The sequence below is a fragment of the Stenella coeruleoalba genome (genome assembly GCF_951394435.1).
Source record: "Stenella coeruleoalba genome assembly, chromosome: 7".
Classification (NCBI taxonomy): Eukaryota; Metazoa; Chordata; class Mammalia; order Artiodactyla; family Delphinidae; genus Stenella; species Stenella coeruleoalba.
Genome location: NC_137153.1, coordinates 84,181,537 through 84,206,649, shown reverse-complemented (window position 1 = coordinate 84,206,649; position 25,113 = coordinate 84,181,537). Strand labels below are relative to the sequence as shown.

General features: G+C 40.9%; 1 protein-coding gene across 1 annotated transcript in view; it reads right to left on the bottom strand.

The window, feature by feature from the left end:
- LOC307188550 (spermatogenesis-associated protein 31D4-like) overlaps positions 1–25,113 on the bottom strand; it is a 203,155-nt gene that overhangs the window by 156,520 nt on the left and 21,522 nt on the right. Inside the window, exons 2-3 of the mRNA XM_079925823.1 lie at positions 16,883–16,974; positions 6,816–6,927 (exon numbers count right to left, since the gene is read on the bottom strand). The gene's annotated coding sequence lies outside the window, so the exon portion shown is untranslated. The remainder of the gene's footprint in view (positions 1–6,815; positions 6,928–16,882; positions 16,975–25,113) is intronic.

Below are 25,113 nucleotides of genomic sequence, written 5' to 3'. Positions count from 1 at the left end.
TGCTTCAGAAAACAAGGGCCAATCTTTGGATGAGGCTTTAATTTGCCCAGTGCTACACAATGTTAGGAAGGAAATTAGTCCAGCTGAAAGGTTCGAATACATTTTTAATATGCACCTGATGGCGTTAATTCAGATTCATTAAACAGTATTTCTCTCTGTTACAGCAAAGAGCAAGAAATAACTAAAGCCTTCTGGCTGAGTGACAACGCACGACAGTACAGGAAATGTCACCCAACGCAGAGAAAATACGACAGATGAGGAGCTATAAGTGTGAAATAGACTCAAAGAGTTTTAAACTAAGCATTTCAGTAACCGACACCATAAGGAAAGAGTCCCTTGGTCAGGAATTTAGAAAAGAGACATTTGGTGTCTGTTCCAGGCTGCACATTTTCAGCAAAAGAAGTCTGTTCTACAATCAGAACTCCTAATTTGAGCTCCCCCACTGATTACGCTGTGTCCTTGGGCGAAGCATTAAGCACAGCTGATCTTCGCGAAAGAGGGCATATATCAAACATAACAATGAATGTGGATGTGCTTTGTAAACTGTAAAGGGCTGCATAAATGTTAATGATTACTGTGTCATAGCACTGTCTCAGCTGAACTTTTATTGATGTCACTGCATGAGCACAAACATTCTTGGAAGGTTTTTGAAGTAACCACTTAGAAACTGAATATTCTATACTATACCACTTCCTGTCCCTTTTCAAATTCTCTCTCCCTTCTTTGCAAATTACTGATGTAATAACAATAACAGTGGTGGTGAACTGAGCATATAATAATGCGGCAGACTCTGTGCTATGTACTTTACACATGTTATTATTAATCTCCAACACTTACAATAACCCTTCAAGGTAGAGATTTTCCAAATTTCTCAGATAAGGACACCTGGCACACAGAATTGGTGGCATTTAAGCCTGGGGTGGGGGTGAGAAGGGTGGCCTGGGGATGAGGGGTGGTATAAAAAAGTCTCCCTTTTAAAAAAAATACCAGGGAGTGGAGTGGAGGGACAAGCATGCATATTTCAAGAAGGTTCCTGGAGTGATTCTGTCTTCTCTGGTCTTTTGTGGAGAGCTAAACTACTAGGCTAATTAATCTGGTCAAGGTGCTAGAGAGAATAGAATCTGTACTCAAATCCAGGCCTCTGCTAGCAAACTCATGCTTTTTCCACTATATTCAATGTATTATATAAATTTAAATTTATTTCTATTTCTTCATCATTAGTAATAGATGATCTTTGTAGAAAACTTCAAATATATATAACTTTGTAGCACAACTTCACCTATAAAATATTTTTGCCAAGAACTTTTAACATGAATCTAATCAAACATCTAGACTTCCAGATTACAACAAATACACAGAATACAGAAATAAGTTACGTGACACCATAAGGAAACAATCAGACAGATCTAGAATTTTGTATGTTCTGTAAGACAATGAGCCTGCACTTTTCAAAAAGTGAATGTCATTACAAAGAAAAAGTGGGGGAACAGTTCTATATTAAAAGAGACAGAGGAATAAAAACCAAATTAACATGTGAACCTTGATTGGTGAACCAGGATTTGATGAAGAGGGCAATAAAAGACATTCTTGGGATAATTAAAGAAATCTGAATATGGAATAGACATTATATAATTCTATAGGATTGGTGCTAATTTGGGGGTGGGTCACCTAAGTTAGGTGTGATAATGGTATTATGGTTACTTGTGAGAGAGTACTGATTCTTGGAGATGTATGTTCAGTTACTTAGAGGCGAAGCATGGTGTCTGCACTTTAAAATGGTTCAGAAAAACATGTGTGTGTGTGTGTGTGTGTGTGTGTACACATATATATATACATATGGGTGTGTATATATATGCATATGGGTGTATACAAACACACACACACACACACACACACAGAATAAAAGTTGTTAACAGTTGGTAAATCTAGGAGATATAGATGTTCAAGTTACTGTTCCTTCTGGTTCTCTATATGCTTGACATTTTTTAGGGGAAAAAGAAAAGAAATAGATAAAAAGACTATTAGCTTTATGAATGCTGGACTGAAACATTCTTGCTCACTCTTGCCTGGCTCATGGAAGGTGCTATAAATAATTGCTGAAAGAAGAAACAAGTCAGGGAAGGAAGGAAAGAAGGGAAGGAGATGGGGAGGGAAGAAAAGAGGGAGAGAGGTGGGGAAGAAAGAAGGCCATCCCTCCTGCCATCACCCGGGCACCCCCAGCATGAATGTGATGGTATATATCTTCCAGGAATTTTTTCACCACAAGGATAAATCCACTTTTTAAAAGTGCTGCATTTGTAGAATCATCAGGTTTTAGAACCAAAAGCACCCTGGAGACCGTCCACATCCTAACACAGCTGAAGAAACTGAAGCCCAAAAGCAAAGTGGATAAGGTCACCTGGCAGGTCAGTGACTGAGGGGGTAGTAGCTGTCCCATGACCAAGGCTCCTCCCTTCACACTAAGCTGTCTCACTCCCATCTTTGGCAAAATTCTAAATCTACCTATTACATTTAAATGTAACCCCGACAAAGAGCCATACTTAGTTACTCACAGGCTTTCATTTTACTGAAAGTGAAATTTTGCCCAGAACAGCAGTTTTGAGAACTTGTCAAACTTGTGGAAGTACAACTCCTTAAAGGACCAAAAAGTAAAAGTAAATACTGATGTCACGCACTGTGCTAGGAGCTTCCATTATTGTTTTTAGTTCTCCCAAGAGCCCCGTGAAGTAGACATTATATTTTACAGACAAAGTCTACTGCCTGTGACCTGCCTCTTATGGCTAAAAGGTAACTTCAAGGTAGAAAAAGGAAGAGAAAGGAAAGAAAGAATAACAAACAACTGGATACATCCATGAACACTGTGAGCATTTAAAACTGTTTCTTGATGAAACAGAATAATTATGCATATAGTCTTATGATGATGAAATTAATAAAAAGAGAGGAAAACTCACATGTTCAATAATAAACTGGCTTAGTAAAGTGACAAATCCAGTGATAAATTAGTTGATAGAAAAAAAAAAGAACACTAATTAGAATATAAGTATCCACAAGTTAAAATTTTTTAAAAGGTAAGCATATATATGCACTATAATTTATTAGATAAAAGATACTAATGCTAATGCAATTCATTTTAGGCTCAGTAATAACATGTGTTTCATTCATTACGTTTAGTATTTCCTTAAAAAAAAATAAAACCAAAAACTCCCCTGTTGCAAAATGAGCAAAAGGGGAATAATGACAATAAAAAGTGAAAGGAATGAATGGTAAAGTCTACAATTTAAGAAAATAATCCACAAAAGTTGAAGTAATGCTTGCTTCAAAAACAATTTAGCATTTACCAGTAGTGAATTATACTTGAACAGAACTACATTTGATCTTAGATTTTTAAATGAGCAATATTTTAAATCTAGTTTGCAAGGACTTTCCTGGCCTCTCTGTCTTCTTTTAATCATATCAGGATGTTAGAAACAATCAGAAGTGTTAACATTCAACTTATATTTTAATACTATTTTTTCCTCTTAAAACCTTAGAGAAATATTATTTCTACCAAGAAAAATAAACTAGACAATTGAAGATAAAGCTCTGTTTCATTTGAAAAATGAAAGAGATGCAGGAATTTTGAACTGGCTTGTGAGAGCATTCAGAAAGTTACTCCAGTTTTAAGTTTTGCAGAGATAAAGGTTAAAAATTTAAAAAGTAAAGTACTTAGGCAAGAGTTTGCCAGCTGTTAAATATTATACTGTAATAGAACTACAGGTTTGAGTAGAACTCTACATTGACTAAAACAGTCCTCTTTAAAATGATTTATGATGTCTATGTAGTGATTTATACTAGATCTTACCATTTTTCTTTTAAGCATATATATTTTAACTGAAGAAATGAAAAACTATCATAGTAAAAGATGATTTCTTAAGAATGGGACAGGAAATAGTCTTTGATATTCTATCAATTAGTAAAAATCTTCCAGGAGTTTTAAGAATATACTTGAAAAAATTATCTGATGTATTTATTAGAAATCATACCTCCTTATGGATGAAAGTATCATTTTAACATGCCAATCAGTGACTAAAGTGTTTGATGACCTGATTTTTCTACCTAAATATTCACTTATATGCTCAATTTATAGAGCTCTAGAATCAGGACGGGTATTTGTCTTCAGAGCATGAAAGGCTGTGTATCAACCAGGGACATCTTTACTTAGAGACGGCCTATTGTGTACATGATACAACATTAGGATAACCTTCGCCACTAGCACCTGATTTTCCACCATTAGATGAAGCAACTTTATGTAAGGAAGAAAGTTTGGACCAAGCATCAGAAGACCTGGGTTTTAGGCTTAACTCTGCCAGTAACAATCACGGCAATACTGGTTATCCCCGGATGGCCTCAGTCTGCTTATCTGCAAGAATCTGCAAGGTTAGGTGGCTGGACTACATCAGTGATTGTTGAACTTGTTTTAAAATTCACAGATCCCTTCCTTCAAACAGAGGCTCGCACAGTGCCTGTCACATCAAACAGATAATAAGGAAGCGACTCTGGCTGAAGAGGATTGGGAGGTAGAGAGTGGATCTGTCCACAGCATTTCCAGAACCCCCAGGAAAGTTCTATAAAGCATCTTGGTGGCCCCCCGAAGCACAGTGTTAAAACCATTAGTTTAGCTTTACTTTAACACAGAAGTCATGAATAGACCGCCCTCTGCTAAATAAGGATAATAAACAAATTTTGCTTGGTCTGCCCAGTGTTTATTTATTTATTTTAATTTAAATATCATTAGGTGGGCTTGCACCCTCCAGTTTAGCCCAGTCTGTACCACTCTGTTGCTGACATCACTGGGCTTTTTGCACACACATTCACGCTAACTCTTAGGGGGCTGAGCGGGGCTGAGTCTGTGACCCTGTGATCTAAAGTCTCTTTCACCAGTAACATTCTGTGATTAATACTGTTGTTTAATTGAGCATTGCTTTCTAACTGGTTTCCTTTTTTAAAATGCAAACATTTCTAAGAAGGGTAATGCAATGATTCCTAAACAATTTTAAGGTGAATGAATTTATCAGAATTTCCTCTCTAACTAGAGATACTGAAAATCACAGTTACAGTAGGGACTCATGGGACAGGTTACTGAAAGGTAAGAGAAAAAGGGAGGGGCAGGTACAAAAGATAAATTTGATTTTCTTACCAAAATTCACCTGGGGGCTCACTGGAGAAATGGTTAATTCCAGGGAGGGGGCAGAGGGAATACAAGATGAGCCAGTTGCTACAGAAACTAAGGTAGTGCTTCAAAGCATCATGGAAACATGTCAAAAAGACAAACAGATTGAAGGGGCTGTCATTGGCCAAATTTGAGAAAATTTAAGCATCAAAATTAAAAAGGACAGAAATAGATTATAATCCACTGAATAACCTAAGAATCCACGAGTTCAGACTTAAATAAGCAAAAAAAGTAAATGCAGAGAAGGAAAGCTCTTCCTTACAGCAAAATGCCAACTAATAAATCTAGAAGGAATGATGGAGTTAGAACATCATCAATCAGTGCAAAGTAGTCAGAAAAAATTTTATAAACAGAATATTGACACAGTCTCAAAATATTTCCCCACAAAACACTTGTAATTTACAAAGAGAAAAGCTGTAACTTTACAGTGGAGTAAGCACCTGAATCAAGTGATCAAAGTTAACATCACAAATGGACACTGGGTACCCCCGATATGGTACACTGACAAGGACAGGACCTCACCTCAATGGTATTTCCACCAAAAATACATAACCCAAGTCTAAACATGAGGACATCCTAGTCAAACCCAGAATGAAGAGTCTTCTCCCCACCCCCCACAAAAAGAAAGACAAAGCCAAAAAAAATGGAGTATTGATCTTCCCTCTTTAAAAAATGTCAAGTTAAGACAAAGGCTCAGAAACTTTTCCAGATTAAAGGAAACAAAGCAGATATTACAACTCAGTACAATGCACAATCCTGGATTACATCCTGGTCTGGGGAAAAAATCAGCTTACAACTAATTATTGGGACATCATTGGGACAATTGAGAAAATCTGAATTTAAATTTGGACTGTGATTTATATCATTAAAATACCTGATTTTGATAAAACCATGGTTATTAAAAAGAATGTTATTCTTAGGAAAATACCAAAATATTTCAGGGTAAACGGGTACATCGTCTTCAACTTACTCTCAAATGGGTCAGGAAAGAAAGAGAGTGTGCAATATAGACAGATTCATAGAAAGAGAGGTAGTAAATGGGGCAAGATATAAATATGAATCTCAGTAAAGGGGATTTCTTGTACAATTCTTGAAACTTTTATAGATATTTGAAATTATGTCAAAATAAAAAGTTGCCAAAATGCTAAAAGGAAAAGTTTTCAGGGACTGACTTGACCATCTACAATCCCCTAAACCCCGACTTGAGTGACTGATCAGGACCAAGTAGGAAGTACAGGATTTAAAATGTATCACTTACCAAACAAAATGGTATTTGACAGATGAGGTAAAGCTGATGCTAACAGAAATACTGGTGACACAGGAAATACTTAAGGTGAAAACTTCTCTGAAAATAAAAGTTCTGTACTAACTTTTTAGACCCAAGTTTCCTTGACATGAAAGGGAATAAACTGTTCCTGAAATATCATACTGGAATGGGTAGGAACAAACCCAGTATGTTTCCTTTTGGCCTTCTAATTTAAAGTTAATGCTTTAATAATTTCTTTGAGTCTCCAGTTGGTTGCTCTCAGGCTAAGATGGACCACCACCAATATGTAATTAAAGGAGAATAACAGATAGAATATGGATCACACAGGTGCTGACTTACAAATGCAAACGCTGTAGCAGAAGATTAAGCTCCCAGGAGGCTGGAGGTGTGCGTCTCTGCTTATTGCCATCATAATTCATTAATGGTCAAAGTAACGCTGAGATCAATATTCCTGCAGTCATGGGAATGAGAAAAAATGATTAGCACCAAAATAAGATACAAAGACAGTCTCAAAATCTTTCTGCTTACATAATTAAGAAACCAGTCATTGTCATGAATTTTAAAACTGAGATTTTCTTAGCTGTTCCATGTTCAAGAGGTTGCACAGCTTAAAGGATCTTGAAAAGAAATGCTGTTCCCCTAGATAATATCATCCACCAAAAGAGAGAGACAGTGAGGTCATTTTGTTTTTTTTCCTTCATTTTAGTGGTACAGAAATGCAAGGAAGGATGCTGGGATATGGTAAACACCACAGAAGGCAATGCAGCATGTGATGGTTTCACAAGAAGTTCAATCCTGAAACATGCTTGAAGAAGACATACAAGTGAGCCTTTAGTAAGATCTGGGTCTAAACCACTGGTTCCAATGCATATTCCTGGGCCCCAGTAGAGGGGGTCATATTCACTGGGACTGTGTTTGGAACCAGGGATTCTGCATTTTTAACAAGTATTGCAGGGACCAGTCACTGAGAAATATTAAGAGTGGCAACCGTTACTGTTTTTATGAATCTAATTACTATAATACTTACTGTGTTAGAGTAGTAAATACACCTTACAGTAAGTTAAACAGTATCACGAAATGATACAGAGAAGCTTATGATGATCCATCCCCAACCCTAATTCCACCTCTTGTGAACAGTTTTAAAGATTTTTGCTTTTAGCTCTTCTGGTTGCAAACACCTTCCTGACTTTCCCTAATTTAAAAAAGTAAATACCCCTCTTTTACAATATACTCATGTTGTAGATAAATTAGAATAATGAATATTTGAAATAGTGTAATTGGCCTATTAGGTAAGTACCAATTTCATGTGAAATTTGAAATAGTTTAACTCTTGCCAAGAGTAATCAAGAATTGCATAATTTAAAGCTAGTAGGCAGTGTGTATGGCAACTGAGTTTACGTGTGTGGCCATGTGGCATGCCACTCTAGTCAGCAATCAGAAGTACGGTGGAGCCTGTAATTACACACTCTTTGATAATGGAAATTTGGATATGCCGAGTTTGCTGACTGGCTCCTGTCCTCCTGGAGCCAGTTCACATTGGTCATTTCATGAACTCTGCACTAAGTGGGTCCCACACATTACACAACTGAATTTTTTGGACCTCAGTTATGAAGTTACAGCAGAGTTCTACTTGCATCTGCCATCATTTAACAGGAGTTTGTTAACCATGTTGTTATTTAAATGCACAGGAACGTCTAGAAGTGATTCAAGTGACTTTTGTATTATTTTAAGTTTTAGAGTTATAACGTTAAAATAGTTTTTCTCCTATAACAAGGTCATCTAAGCTTTCATCCAGTGGAGGCAAAACCCTAATTCTGAGAATATATTCTTGGGGAACAGAAATTAGATACCATAAAATACCATAAAGAGGCCATGTGGCCATATACCATGCTATTAATTTTGGAGACAGTACTCTGTGAAATATTAGAGATAATTCTGAGAAAAACTTAAAAAGCATTAAAGCAGATAGGGCTTTAAGTTTGCAAGTATAATCTTCTAACTGGGCATGGATAACTGAATGGGAAAAAATGCCAGGCTGCAAGATCATCAGCACTATAATGTGTCCTTAAGCTACAGAGACGGTTGATACCTGTGCTCTGAGATTGCGCCCATGACCTTCAATGTATGCCTATGAAAAATCACTCATGAATTATACATTCTTTGAATATATGATTCCTCTTTTCAATTTCTTGGTTATGGGTGGCCTCCAGTTACAAAAGATAAGCATTTAACTCATTTATGTTATCTTCTTCTTCCTCCCAACTCCTCCCAGTTTGGGGTAGTTATATCATTATTTTAAAGTTTTGTTGTGGTTACCCTTGTAACTTTAAATATTATGTTATGCCTCAATTTCTCATTCTGAAAACCTGAGTATCTTGACTTCTCATTATAGAAGCTGAAGGTGTCAGTGATACTATTCTTCTCTTCATATTTCCTTCATTTTGCACTTCCCACCTTCGGTCAGCTATACTTTCATATCATGAAGATTAATGTTTGCCTCTTTTTTCTGCAACATAGCCGAGATCTTCCTTACTCTGTCCATTGACTGCAAGAGTTTACAGCCAAAGGACTTACATTATTAAGACTACAACAACATTGTGCACTGCCAAGCTAAGGAGCGTGCTGGGATTGCCGTTTCCTTTTCTATGAGGGCACTGTCGTAACTCCTCACCTACTCAAAGGATAATGTTTTAACACCATGTACTAGTTTTTCTCTAACAGTCTATATATTATTGAAAATCATACATATTCTTCTTCAAAATTGGACCATGACATTCTCAGTTAGCTTTTTGTTTTTTCTGGAATTCTTAATTGCCTGTCTTTTTTATTGTCTAAATATAGACTTTATCATAACACTCAAGTCTTTTCTGTTTTTTGTTTGTTTTTACTTTTTGTTCCCTCAATCACACCATGAACTGCAGGGAGTTCTCCTCTGCCCAAGAGTCCTTACCTTTGGAGCTCTTCATTCTCCTGCTCTAAACTGGAAGACTTTGTATTATACTCTACTTCCGTTTCCAATATTAGGACCCTCACCTTCTTCTTTCTTGGATAATATCCTCATTCTGCTGGAATACATAGTCAAGTAACTTCTTAAGAGAGGAGTCTGGGAAGTAAACTTTCCAAGTGCTGGTTTATGTGAAATGCCTATATTCTACTCTTTGAATGATAGGTTGGCTGAATATAGAAATTATTTTTAAATTCAATTTCCCCCAGAATTGAAAGGACCACTCTATTATATTCTAGCAGCCAGAGATGTTAATGAGAACTTGGCTGCTCAATTTTCATTCCTCTGTAGGTGGCCTAATTTTTCCCTCTGGAAACTTTTAGAAATTTTATTTATTCTTAGAGTTCTAAATTTTTACAATGCTGTATCCAAGTGGCTTATTTTCCCCATCTACTGTACTTGGCCCTCAGTGGGTTTTTTTTTTTTTTTTTCAGTACGTGGGTCTCTCACTGTTGTGGTCTCTCCCATTGCGGAGCACAGGCTCCGGACGTGCAGGCTCAGAGGCCATGGCTCATGGGACTAGCCACTCTGCGGCATGTGGGATCTTCCCAAACCGGGGCACAAACCTGTGTTCCCTGCATCGGCAGGCAGACTCTCAACCACTGCGCCACCAGGGAAGCCCTCAGTGGGCTCTTTTAATGTAAACATGTATGTCCTTTCCTGGGAAATTTTCTTATATAATTTCTCTAGTAATTTCCCTTTTGCCATTTTCTCTGTTCTCCTTTCCTGGATCCCATATTATTTAGCTGCTGGATTTCTTAGATTGGTTTTTCTATCTCCTCTTTTCTCTCGTACTTCCCCTCTGTAGTAGAGAATGTTATTTGTATCTCAACATCTTCTTTACCACTGTCATCTTCTTTGTCCACATCAACTGATTAAAATAACAATAACTATTACTAATAAACCTGGAGCAGAGTGTTTGTTTTTATCACTCTGAGTGCCTCATCCAGAGTCGTACCCACCCAATTGTTGATCTAGGTAGCATCCTCTTGGAGAGTTGATGCTGAAAACGTCAGGGGATGGAATAAAAAAAGAAAAGAAAACGAAAAAACCTTACTGAAGTCCAACTGTAGGTACTGCTTTCCCCTCTTCCATCAGGCTCATCATCCTCTTTTGGTGAAATTCAATTGGTCTGGCATAATTTGTACTTCACAAAATCATGTTGATTACTACCCAGTACCTTGTGCTCTTTTAGATGGTTGCAAATTGATTGTTTGATGATTTGTTCTTGTATCTTCCCAGGTATCCAAGATAAGCTGAATAGTCTATAATTACTACAGTTGTGCTTTTCTCTGTTAAAAAAAAAAAACCAAAGATACTCCATCTGCAGATTCTACTTGTCAGGACCTTCTCCTGTCCAACCTTCCTTTTCTAAAATAAAGGCTGGTGGTCCTGCAATTACAGTTGCCAATTCCTTAAGTGCCGTTGGATGTGAGTAATCAGGCCCTGCTGATTTGAATGTACTGAGCTTTCTGAAGTGCTCTTCAATCACTTCTTTCCCCTTGTTTGCCTTTGTATCTCCAATAAGATAGCACTTAATCTGGTTTAGTTTCCTTATCATTGCTGATTAAAAGGAAAAAAAAAACGGCGAAAAACACAGTGAAAGCATTTGCTATTAGTTATTTTTTAATAGATTTTGTTTAGCAGTAATTGTTAATAGTTTTGTTAATAGTTTAATGGTTGTATTTGCATCCTGTAAATTCCTTCTGGTATTCTTCGTTCCTTCCACCCCTTCCTCCCTGCTTCCTTCTTTCCCTCCCTCCCTTGCTGTTTCCTCCTTCCTTCCTATCTCCCTCTCCTGCCCCCAACTCTCTCTTTTTCTTAAATTTTTTATAGAGGGTGAGGTGAGAAGGGAGGAAAAATGAAAGAGGCAAAGAGCTCCATATAACTTTATGACAGAGATATTTATTAATCACCAAATATCCATGTGCTCCCCCAAATTTTCCAGCCTCTTTATAATTGGGGCAAGAGGCATATGACTAGTTCTGGCCAATAGGTACTTAAGAGCCATGAGTTCCCCTTGTCCTCTTTCCTCCTGCCCAGGTGAGCTGGGAGCCACATGTTCCAGATGGTGCACCAACAAAATGCAAGTGGCCCGAGTCATCACTTTGGTAACCGAGACCCCTGAGTCATCACTGGAGAGCAACAGTCCTAGAGAGCCATAAGACGCCCAGAGGCCCATGTGTTAAGCTGCTAAGATTTAGGGGTTTATTTTTGCAGCACCGTCTACCTTATCTTCACTAAGACAGTACCAATTTCTGGACCAGTCAGATTAGGTTTTGCCAAGGGAACAAATTAACCCTGAAATCTAAGTGGCTTAACATAACAAAGGCTTAATCCTTACTTGTGGTATGTGGTAGCTAGTCTCCAAAGAGGGCTCCCATGACTCTTCCCTCCTGGTAGTCACACCCTTGTCTAGTCACCTCCCAGTCTGTCTCTGCGCTGATCCCATGACTCACTTTAACCAAGAAAATGGAGCAGAAGCCTTAGGAAATCTTGACAGCCTCTGCATTTGAAGTTACTCATGACATAAGAAGTCTGACCATCCCACTGCCAAAGAGAGGCCACACGCAGATGGCTGGAGAATGAGACTCCACGTGGAGGAGCACTTAGGTGCCAGACCTCAGCAAAGAGGCCATCCTCAGTCAAGCTTTCCAAGGTCTCCAGCCCCAGCCACCATTTTGACTACAACCACATGAGACCCTAAGTGAGAAAAGCAGAAGAAATGCCCAGTGGAGCCTAACCAACACACAGAAATGGGAGATAAAACAATAAAGTGTTGTCTTAAGCCATTCTGTATGGGATGGCTTGCTGGGCATCAGTCGCTCACCGAAGCATGGTACACATCCAGTGTTGGTGTAAGGGGGTGAGCTCCACACAGACATTCATGGAACCATGTTGATACAGGTCCTCCCACCTTGTATCTGCACCACTGGTAACATGTGACCTCCTTTATTGGAGTGGTGCAGTGGCAAGGGAAGAGAGGGCTGCTGGTTGCATACCAACTTTTAAATGCTTCCATCTCTGTTCCCAGTCCACTGGTCAGTGAGAAATGTGGGAGAGTAAATGGAGAGTCAATGGGCATTAAATGTCTCTGCTGCAGATCTTGCCACCTAAAATTTGTCTTTTTTTCCCCCTAGTTTTTTAAAAATTTATTTATTTATTTTATTTTTGACTGTGTTGGGTCTTCATTGCTACGCGTAGGCTTTCTCTAGTTGTGGCGAGTGGGGGCTACTCTTCGTTGTGATGCATGGGCTTCTCATAGCAGTGGCTTCTCTTGTTGCGGAGCATGGGCTCTAGGCACACGGGCTTCAGTAGTTGGGGCGCGCGGGCTCTAAAGCGCAGGCTCAGTAGTTGTGGCTCACGGGCTCTAGAGCACAGGCTCAGTAGTTGTGGCACACAGGCTTAGTTGCTCCGCAGCATGTGGGATCTTCTTGGACCTGGGCTCGAACCCGTGTCCCCTGCATTGGCAGGTGGATACTTAACCACTGCGCCACCAGGGAAGCCCCTCCCCCTAGTATTTTTTAAAATTAATTTTTATTGGAGTATAGTTGATTTACAATGTTGTGTTAGTTTCTGCTGTACAGCAAAGTGAATCAGTTATACACAGACATATATCCACTTTTTAGATTCTTTTCCCATATATGTCATTACAGAGTATTGAGTAGAGTTCCCTGTGCTATACAGTAAGTTCTTATTATCCCCGTAGTATTATAACAAGGTTTATCCAGGAGTCATCCAACTGGCTTTCCCACAATTGTAACCAGTGGTGTGCGGGACTGGCTCATACAGCTCAGAAGAGCCCACTGAACATGTCTCCTCCCAATTCTGCATTCGGTGATGCCATGTTGGTAGCATGAAATCAGCTATGGTGGAAATATTTACATCACAGAAATCGGGAAATGCTGTAAGTCAAGACCCTCCTACTCCCAGCCTTGGTTAAGCTGGTTGTTAAATATTTACCAGACCACTAGTTGTACAAAATCCAAAATATACCTATTATTCAGGCTAGCCCTATATTCATGCATATTCACTTATTATAGGTAGAATTTTGAAAACTTGCCATCAATGGTGTTACCTTTCTATTCCACATATCAAACAACAGGCTGAACCCATAAATTGAAGAATTGTGTACACACCTGAGTAAACTTTATTAATAATAAAAAAGATGACAATTTGAAGTTTTCTATATGTAATCAGGATGTGCATATTTTTATAGTTAACTTCATTCTAGGACAGTACTGGAAATGCTGTTATAAAGTAAGTATAGAACATACCTATTTTCAGCTAGCATCAACAAGGATTTTATCATTCCAGTAATTACTGCATCTAATAACACTATCTTAGGTACTGATCTATTCTGGAAACTTCAGTATCTTTTAGAGTTTATAAAAGACTAAAATCTTTTCTTTGAAGCCTTGCTGAAAGAGTTAATTCAGCTCCCCGTTCCAGCTCACCGACTCTTCCTTTCCTAGCCTTCACCCTCTACACACACAAAGAAAGGCCATCAATAAGGTTCAAGCTTCTATTATGGGATATGAAGCAGTAACATTTGAAACAGCACCTTGGAGGCCCGAAGGAGTTAACACATCTTTCAGCAGTGCCTACTTTACAGCTCTCGAGTATTTTGGATCCTGAAAACCTGATTATTTATTAAAAGTATGAGCAGAGTCCAGTTGGAGAAAAAAGCTCATTCACCAAGCAAGAAAGGATATACTTGCAAATGACATTTGAAAATAAGATGCCGAGAAACTTTCTGCTACAAACAACAAGGGATTTTTACTTAATCCACATCTAATTATATGGCAAAATTAAGGACAAGATGGTTCCAGAATCAGGGAGACAAGTCAACTTTAAAATACTGTTTCCTGGGCAGAACCCAGTGAGACCACCTATGGATAAATTCGATGTTCACTAATTCAGAAGAAAAAGAAAGAATTCTCACTGTATGCAGAAACCGGCATATTTTCCATCACAACACTGATAATCTTATGGGAACTCTGATACCTTTTTGAGCTTTGGGGATTATTCTATATGTTAATCAAGGTTCTTTTACAAGTATGACTGATTCTATTTTCTAAAGATGTCCGCATTAATATACATCGCATGTTCTTCTCACAATGTGATGGTAACACTCCTTCATTGAGAGGCAGTGGCCCTTTGAGGCTGGGTGGATCTCTGTAACTTCCTCCACAAATAGGATGAAGTGGAAACAACACCGCGTGACTCTGCAAGCTAGGTCATAAAAGGTGATATGGCTTCCACCTGGCCCTCTCTCCCTGAGAACTGTACCTTTGGAGCCCTGAGCCTCCAGGGGAAAATCCATCTACCTTGAAGCCACCATGATAAAGAAACCATAGATGGACAGAGAGGTTTCCACATAGCTCCAGCTCTTCCAATCCCCAGCTGCTTGAGTCTTCCCAGGCCAGGCATACGTAAGGGTTTAGACAATTTCAGCTCCTGGCCTTCAAACTACCCCAGCTGAAACCAAGTTGTAGTGGAAACAAGCTGTCCATGCTAAGCCTTGCTCAGAGTGCAGATTTTTAAGCAAAATAAGTGTTCTTATTTTAAGCCACTCAATTTTGGGGTGGTTTTTGTTACACAGCCATTGTAGCCAGAACAGCAAGTAACAGAAGCCCCTCAAGTTAGCATTATCAAAACAGTAGAGGTTATAGCATAAAGGTTCAAGAGTAGCCAATGGTGCCCCAGAAGAAGAGGCGCAGCTGGGTCTCAGGATGGTTTGACTAGGAACTAAATTAGAAAACCAGCAGAGGCCAATCAGCTACTTTGCTCCAGTGCTGTCTCTTTTTATCCTCCTGTCCTCTTCTCCAGTCTCTTACTTCCGGGCCCTCATCTGTCTCCCTGCACATCTGCTTCCTTCTCCCTGCAGTCAGGTGTTCTGTGCTTCTGCTGCCTATGGGGCAGTACCACAGCTCTTGAGTTGTATGTCCTTGGTTTAAGAGACCAGCCCACGCTAACTAGCATCCTTTCATTGCAGTGATAAATTCCTGGGAGAGAGGATCTAATTGGCTGGCCTTGAGTCCGGCGTCTGCTTCCAGCCCCCTCAGTCAACAAGGGGAAGGACCACATGTTACCAACATGGCTGCTACTCCCAACCCCCAACCTCCTGGGAGAATTCTTAGAAGGGGGGCTCAGAGGCTTCTACGCATAACAGTAGACCTTATATAATTCTTGAGTTTTAGAAGGCATTTTGGATGTTTTTAGCTGTACATAAAACTCTACCATGGACTCCCCTTTAATTTGCTTGTCGTTTGTTTACAGACCTGCTTAGGTAGGTGGATACAGCCTCCTCCCCACTCCCATCCCATCCTCATGATCTGAAAGGGTGCTTCTGGATCTCCACAACAAAGAAGTGGATCAGGCTGATGTGACCTCAAGGAGGCTGAACTCAATAATGAACCTTTTTTTATTTCATTTTTATTTTTTGAGGCCCAATTTGTAATGTGAACTTGACTCCTTACTTTACTACCTTTTAGCTGTTAGGGCCTCTGAGCAACTGGGCCGATTAGAGATCACAGAGGCAGTCAGGGAAACTGAGGACTCTTGATGAACATTGATAATTTCCCCCCTATTAAACATCTCCTTTTGCCAACTAACCTATGGTATTATAGATAAGGATAGAGGTTGCCCCTGAGGGAAGGAGAGACTGCTTGGAACAGGGCCTGGCCCACAGGAAACAGTGTTAACTATTATTATTACTACTATTATTATTAGTGCTCTTAGACTATTTCAAAATAAAAGGAAAAAGCATGTCTACTTCTGCCTTTTACTATTCCATTTACTCCAACGGAACCCACTGCAATTAAGCATACATTGGTTGAATGCCTCTATGTGCCCGATCCAGGCAGAGCAAACACTGAAGGTATATTTCTGGCTGTTCCAGGTCCCCCACTGCAGAGACCTACACCCGTGGGAGGAGTTCTAGGCTGGCCACATCCCTGAAAGGTTCTGTGATTCATTTCTTCCCTGGGTCACTGCTGTTCAAAGTTTTATACATTTCTGTCCTGAGCCAGTGCGAACCGAGGGAACTCCTCTGGCTGGGTTTCCTTATGTGGAACCTGGCCAGGGGGAGGTGAAGCAGGATGGATTTGCTCTGTGTTTGTGTTTTGCTGCAGTGGTTGTGTTATGTTTTGTTTCACCCCGGCACCAGTCGACTTTACCTAAACAGAAACACCCTGTGTAGTCTTTTGTAACACCAGTATTATTTTAAGGAAACACAAGGAGGTGGGACAAAAGAAAATGGCCATTAATCAGAACTCCAGTCCCATGCAGCGCTCTCTCCAACAAGGTGCCTTTAGAACCATCCACGTTGAACAGTTGTCTAGAGGTCATTTGTAACCAAGGCGCTCAGCAGTGGACAGGACCAAAAATGATTAGTTACCTCCTTCAGGACTCACGGTCACTGTCATCCCCAGTAACTCCTGTTCTGCAGCTCACTTCTGGCACTGCATCAACAGATGAGCCAGGAACCCACTGAAATGAAATTGGTGAAAAACGTAAGGGAAACATTGCTTCTAATTAGGCAAGTCTAATGCTCTAATGATTGTCAAAACCAAAAATGAAAACAAAACAAAAAAACCAAGACCCTGAAGCAGTGTTTTTTCATTTATTTCTTCCCTCCCTTCCCGAATAAGCAGCTTCCTGAGACCACCTTGATATATTTTCCTCTTCCCCTTCAGATACAGAACTGGGTGCTTTTTGCAGCTTGGTTTCTCTCCTGTCCTTACCCAGGCGGGTGCACAGCTAGGGAAGGGGGCAATGAGAGCTGGGGGAAGGAGGGCTGCAACTCGGCAGTGAGCAGTGGATTCACCATCCCCCTTCCCGCTGCACTGCAGCCGTGGCATGTCGGGGGTGAAGAATCTTCCCCACCTGGTTACTTCCAGGCAGGGTCATCAAGTGCTTTAAGGGCATGGATTCCAAGCCAAAATGCTTGGGTTTCAATCTTGGCTCAGCCACTTACCTTGTAGTTTGACCCCTCTCTTGCCTCAGCTTTCCCGTCTATAAAATGGGGATAATAATACTAATTACTTCTTAGACTTGTGGTGAGATTAAATGAGCTAGTACCTGTAAAACACTCGAAACAGAGCCTAGCATGTATTAACCACCCAGTAAATGTTAGCTATTATCACCTTGGAATATCTCCAAATCATAATTATGACCCAACATCATTATATTATATTGTCTCCAAGCTGCATACCATGAAACCAGCAATATGCAAACATCAGCTAGTCCTTTTGCTATTTTAGTTACTAAAAACTTTGTTATGTGATCCAACGGGAAACACCTTGGGCTGACTGAAGTCAGTAAAGACTAATGTGAAGTTCCAGGATTCTATTTTGCCAGTAATCCTACTTCTAGGAATACTTTCCATGGGAATTTTTAGATACACAAGGACAAAGTACAAACAAGCTCACTGCAGCATTATTTATATGGTGGAAAACTGGACACAGGCTACATGTGGAACAATCTGAGAATGATTAGGTTAGGGACATCAAATACTACAAGTACTACATAGCCATTAAGAGGGGTGCTTTTGATGAATTTTTATGATGAGGAAATGCTCATGAAATAAATGTTAAGCAGAAAAGCAGGCTTCAAAACTGTGTGCACCAATTTGCATGGAAACACAAAAGACCCTGAATAGCCAAAGCAATCTTGAGAAAGAAAAACGAACCTGGAGAAATCAGGCTCCCTGACTTCAGACTATACTACAAAGCTACAGTAATCAAGACAGTACGGTACTGGCACAAAAACAGAAATATAGATCAACGGAACAGGAGAGAAAGCCCAGAGATGAACCCACACACATATGGTCACCTTATCTTTGATAAAGGAGGCAAGAATATACAATGGAGAAAAGACAGCCTCTTCGATAAGTGGTGCTGGGAAAACTGGATAGCTACATGTAAAAGAATGAAATTAGAACACTCCCTAACACCATACACAAAAATAAACTCAAAATGGATTAAAGACCTAAATGTAAGGCCAGACACTATAAAACTCTTAGAGGAAAACATAGGCAGAACACTCTAGGACATAAATGACAGCAAGATCCTTTTTGACCCACCTCCTAGAGAAATGGAAATAAAAACAAAAATAAACAAATGAGACCTAATGAAACTTCAAAGCTTTTGCACAGCAAAGGAAACCATAAACAAGAAAAAAAGACAACCCTGAGAATAGGAGAAAATACTTGCAAATGAAGCAACTGATAAAGGATTAATCTCCAAAATATACAAGCAGCTCATGCAGCTCAATATCAAAAAAAGAAACAACTCAATCCAAAAATGCGCAGAAGACCTAAACAGACATTTCTCCAGAGAAGACATATAGATTGCCAACAAACACATGAAAGGATGCTCAAAATCACTAATCATTAGAGAAATGCAAATCAAAACTACAATGAGGTATCACCTCACTCCAGTCAAAATGGCCATCATCAAAAAATCTACAAACAATAAATCCTGGAGAAGGTGTGGAGAAAAGGGAACCCTCTTGCACTGTTGGTAGGAATGTAAATTGATACAGCCACTATGGAGAACAGTTTGGAGGTTCCTCAAAAAACTAAAAATAGAACTACCATACGACCCAGCAATCCCACTACTGGGCATATACCCTGAGAAAACCATAATTCAAAAAGAGACATGTACCACAATGTTCATTGCAGCTCTATTTACAATAGGCAGGACATGGAAGCAACCTAAGTGTCCATCAACAGATGAATGGATAAAGAAGATGTGGGGCTTCCCTGGTGGCGCAGTGGTTGAGAGTCTGCCTGCCGATGCAGGGGACATGGGTTCATGCCCTGGTCTGGGAAGATCCCACATGCTATGGAGCAGCTGGGCCCGTGAGCCATGCCACTGAGCCTGCGCGTCCGGAGCCTGTGCTCCGCAATAGGAGAGGCCACAACAGTGAGAGGCCTGCGTACTGCAAAAAAAAAAAAAAAAAAAAGAAGAAGATGTGGCACATATATACAATGGAATATTACTCAGCCATAAAAAGAAATGAAATTGAATTATTTGTAGTGAGGTGGTTGGACCTAGAGACTGTCATACAGAGTGAAGTAAGTCAGAAACAGCAAAACAAATACCATATGCTAACACATATATATGGAATCTAAAAAAAAAAAAAGGTTCTGAAGAACCTAGGGGCAGGACAGGAATAAAGACGCAGATCTACTAGAGAATGGACTTGAGGACACAGGGAGGGGGAAGGGTAAGCTGGGACGAAGTGACAGAGTGGCATGGACATATATACACTACCAAATGTAAAATAGCTAGTGGGAAGCAGCCGCATAGTACAGGGAGATCAACTCGGTGCTTTGTGACTACCTAGAGGGGTGGGAGGGGGGTGGTTGGAGAGGGAGGGTGGGAGGGAGACGCAAGAGGGAGGAGATATGGGGATGTATGTATATGTATAGCTGATTCACTTTGTTATACAGCAGAAACTAACACACCATTGTAAAGCAATTATACTCCAATGAAGATGTTAAAAAATAAAATAAAATAAAGTAAAATAAGAAAACCAAAAAACTGTGTGCACAATAGGATCTCATTTGGTAACTATGTACGCCCATTTGCAGAGAAAAAAGTCTAGGGAAATGCATCAAGATGTTAACAGGGCTTCCCTGGTGGCGCAGCGGTTTGGAATCCGTGTGCCAATGCAGGGGACACAGGTTCGAGCCCTGGTCCGGGAGGATCCCACATGCCGCGGAGCAACTAAACCCATGCGCCGCAACTACTGAGCCTGTGCTCTAGAGCCCACGTGCCACAACTACTGAGCCCGAGTGCCACAACTACTGAAGCCTGCGTGCCTAGAGCCCGTGCCCTACAACGAGAAGCCACTGCAGTGAGAAGCCCATGCACCGCAACAAAGAGTAGCCCCCACTCACCACAACTAAAGAAAGCCCGTGTGCAGCAATGAAGACCCAACGCAGCCAAAAATAAATTAAAAAAAAAAAAAGATGTTAACAGTGGGGTTTCCGACAGGGGAAGAACTCAGTACATGGTTTTTATTTACATTTCTTTATATTTTTTGGTGTCTCCATGTTTTACACACAAACACAAATTATTTTTACATTTGGGGAAAACAGTAAGTCATAAAACCAAAACATTTAATAAAGCCTCTTTCAGAAGACACACAGTGGACTAACAGGAACTGAACACTTGTTTCCTAAACTCCTAGGTTTTTTTTTTTTTCTTAAGCCCCAAACAACACCATATAAAGAGACAGGTGTTGCTAACCCTTCCACTTAGCTTTGCCTTGGGAAGAAAACTATGAGAAATCTCAGGTAAAAAAGAAAAAAAAAAAGAGAGAGAGAGAGAGAGAGGGAGGGAGGGAAGGATGGAGGGAGGGAGGTGGGTGGGGGCAGTTAGAGAGGAGAGCAAGGGCCTCTTAGGGTAGAGGATACAACTTGGCATTGACTAATCAGGACCATTTGTTTTCACAACATTGGGTAGAAACATCCTTGGCCCACAGCAAAATGGAAGAGAGCCATCTATCAGCTCTTTCGGAAGGAGTAAAAAAAACCAAAAACTTCTGCGGTTAAAAAAAAAAAAGAAAGAAAGAAAAAGAATACTAATGCAAACAGGACATCAAACAAGGCCAAGTAGACAAGTAACAGAATTCCCATGCCTCTGCACGCAGAACCTTGCCAATAAACCACCCATTCTGAGTCCTACACCTAAGGAAAGATTATTAAGAAGAGCCCACTCTGAAAGGGCTTGGAAAACATCAGGGAATGACAGTTTAAATTGCAGCCCACGTAACACCATTCAGCCCAGGGCGCAGGTACTGCCCTCTGCCTGGGGACCTTGCCCCTTCAGCTGTATGCTCAGGAGAGGGGGCTGTGCAGGAGCTATGCCTCAGCCTGAGAGGCAAAATTAATAAAATTAGGATTATTTATGATGCAGGAGTGAGTTAATAATATTTTTCAAGAACCTGAAGGATTTATGTAGAGGAACTGCTGTTTTAGTAACTAAACCCTTTTGGATGGACTCCAAGACAAACCAGACTTGTCTGGCTTCCGCCCCAAGTCCCTCCACCTCTCCCAGTTTCTCCTGGCAAATAATCTCTTCTACTTCACTGGAGGGTGATGGTCAAGGAGATGACCTTCCTGGCTGCTTTATCAACCCTCGCCCCTATGTCAAAATATCTCCCAGCTTCTCTCTTTGTTCCTTCAAATCTCAAAGTAAGAATCAAGAGGGGAGGGGATGCCTTTTTCATGCCAGGAGCTGGCAGACACATTACCTCATTTAATTCCCCCAAACACTTTGTGAGGTAGTCATAATTATCCCTATTTTGCTTGTTAGGGGATAGAGGAAATTTATCCTTTTAGCAGCTGGTAGGAGGATTCCTCTTGGGGACAGAACCATCTTTGTGGGGAAATGTCTTGACCAGCCTCTTTTGGCTACAACGGGGTGTATAGGGAAATGGGTGGAGAAAGGGGGGTGTGTACTGTGGGCTCTGCACTCAGAAAGAAGGGAGGTAGAAGCAAGAGGAGGGGAGGAGGTTTAGAAAAAGACTGTGTGGGGCACAATATGATCCCACGCTCAGAAGTATAGCTCTTCAAATCTCCAGTAAATTTACTCAATTCGTGAAATGCTTGTTGAAAGAGAATTTTCTGAATGGCCTTGTTGGCACAGGGTGAAGCAGGAGCCCCATGTGTTTTACTTGAGATAGTGGCAGGTGGTTCTATAAGGAAATGTTTCCTAAATCAAAGAGTAGGAAGGTCCCACTTGACATCTGAGTTACATAAAGGAGGGGTAGCCGGGGGCGGGGTACTGAGGCTCAGAGAAGTTAATCAGCTTTCTTAGGGTCATACAACAGTGATGCGTACACTAGCGGAGGCAGAATCGAACCCAGGTCTGTGTGTCTCCAAAGTCTACTTTTTTACACTGTTCCACGGGATGCACTGAGATGGCTTTTTCCTCCCCAAAGCCAACTCTTCCACTGGTGTACTCCATCCGCACATAGTAATAGTAGTGAATATTTATTGAGTGCCTACCACACCCCAGGCTTTGTTGCACGCATTAGCTCATTTGGTGTTCACCATGTCACTGTATATTTGAGAGGATAATTATTCACATTTTAAAATATGGGAACCGCTGCTTAGAGAAGGTAAGACACTGGCTCAAGCTCCCACTGCTCTAAGTGGCGAAACCAGCATTTGAACCAGACTGTTGTGTTCTCTCATCTCATCCCTTCCCACCTCCTTCAAGAATGATTCCTCTCATTAACCCACCTAATTAACCCATTCTCTCCCTACCTCACCCTGGGCTGCACCCTGGGCTGGGATCTGGTGGGGTTTGTAGAGGCCATGCAACACTGAGCTCAAAAGAGGCTCTCACGAGCTCAGGTCAAAGTCACTGTCCACAGCTCAGGCTACTCGTATAACTCAGAGGTTGGCAAACCTTTTCTCTAAAAGGCCTATCAGTAACATCTTCAGCTTTATGGTCTCTGATGCCGACTACTCTGCTGTTGTGACGTGAAAGCTGCCACAGATGTAAATGAATGAGCACAGCTGTGTTCCAGTATGACTTTATTATGGACACTGAAATTTGAGTTTCATACAGTTTTTTTTTTTTTTTTTTGTGGTACGCGGGCCTCTCACTGCTGTGGCCTCTCCCGTTGCGGAGCACAGGCTCCGGACGCGCAGGCTCAGCGGCCATGGCTCACGGGCCCAGCCGCTCCGCGGCATGTGGGATCTTCCCGGACCGGGGCACGAACCCACCTCCCCTGCATCGGCAGGCGGACTCCCAACCACTGCGCCACCAGGGAAGCCCTTTCATATAGTTTTTATGTATCACAAAATATTCTTCTTCTTTTGATTTTTTCCCCCCCAACCATTTAAAAAGGCAAAAAACATTCTTAGCATGAAAGGGACAGAAAAATGGGAGACAGCCTGGATTTGGCCTGTAGGTTACAGTTAGCTGACCCCTGGTTTTACTAAACCCCCTCCTTTTAGGTTCTGCGCCAGCTGGGCCTGTGTCCAGGCTGAACAGCCTCTGGGCTGCGCTTCGATCCCTTCTGCCTTAAAGCTACACAGGTTCAGTTCCCGAGCCTCTGTTCATTGCTCTCTTATTAGGAGCTCTCCTCCAATCCTACAGCTTCTCCTGCCGAACCGGAAGAGAAGAAATCGTCTGCTGTCCCTGAAAGAGGTGGCCATAAAATAAGACGAAACCGCCATCACTTAGATGACCCTCGTGGAGCCAAGCCCCTGGGATAGGTTAAAGGAGGGTCACCCTAAGGCTACGACAAGGTTTGAGAATAATATGCTTCAAATAGACTGAACATCCTAGAAGGAAATCTCTAGGAAGAGTGGAGAAGACATTCCTAAGAATCTGAGACCAAGAAAAGAATCCTAGAGTCAGAAATAGATATGCAAAGGCCAGAGGGCAAGAGAATGTAGGATAGGTGAAGGACAGGAATGCAACTCAGCCCAGGGCCAAGGGGACAGCTTAGGTCCAGACCCAGAGAGAAGACTAAAATGCACTAAGGAAAGATTGAGAATAGTAATAACTACCAACATTTATTAACCATCTGCTATGTTTCAGGCACTATACTGCTGGGTTCTTAACATATATTATCTTATTTAACCCTTTCAACACTCTAGTAAAAGAGACATTTAAAGAAATCTCCTTGCATTTATTGTTCGTTTGTTTATTCATTTATTTATTCATTGTGCATCTTCCATGTAGCAGACACTGGGCTAGATGCTGAAGATATGTGAGTAAGCAAAAATAGACTTTGTACGTGCTCTCATGGAGACTATAGTCAAGTACAGGAACTGGCAGCTTCTTTTCTGTAAAGGGCCAGAGTAATATTTAGGCTTTTCAAGCCATAAAGTCTGCTCTAACTACTCAGCTCTGCCACTGTAGTACAGAAGTGGCCACAGATCATATCGAAATAAGTGGGCATGGCTGCTTTTCAATAAAACTTTATTTACAAAAACAGGCTGCAGGCCAAAGATGGAGATAGTTTGCTGACCCCTGGTTTAGGAGAAGAGAAACATCAAGCAAACAGTTACACAAATAACAATATTAAGTGCTATCATATAAGTTCCTCATAGTAAAAAAGCCTATGGAGGGATTTTACCTATTCAGAGAGATCAAAGATTTCCTAGAGGGGGTGGGCCTTATATCTAAATCTAGTAATTACTGAAGAGGGAGGCAAGACTATTGCAGACAGAAGACACAGTATGTGCAAAGGCCCTGTGGTAGAAGGGAGCATGACAAACACGAGCTTGAGGAAGATTTATACAGATGGAGCAGAAAACGTAAGATCAGGAATTTCCCTGGTGGTGCAGTAGTTAAGAATCCGCCTGCCAATGCAGGGGACAAGGGTTCGATCCCTGGTCTGGGAAGATCCCACACGCCACGGAGCAGCTAAGCCCCTGCGCCACAACTACTGAGCCCGTGCGCCTACAGCCCGTGCTCCACAACAAGAGAAGCCACTGCAATGAGAAGTCTGCACACCGCAACAAAGAGTAGCCCCTGCTCGCTGCAACTAGAGAAAGCCTGCGTGCACCACCAAAAACCCAATGTAGCCAAAAATAAATAAATAGAAGAGTAAGATCAGTGGACATAAGATGAGGCTGAAAAGGCAGGTAGG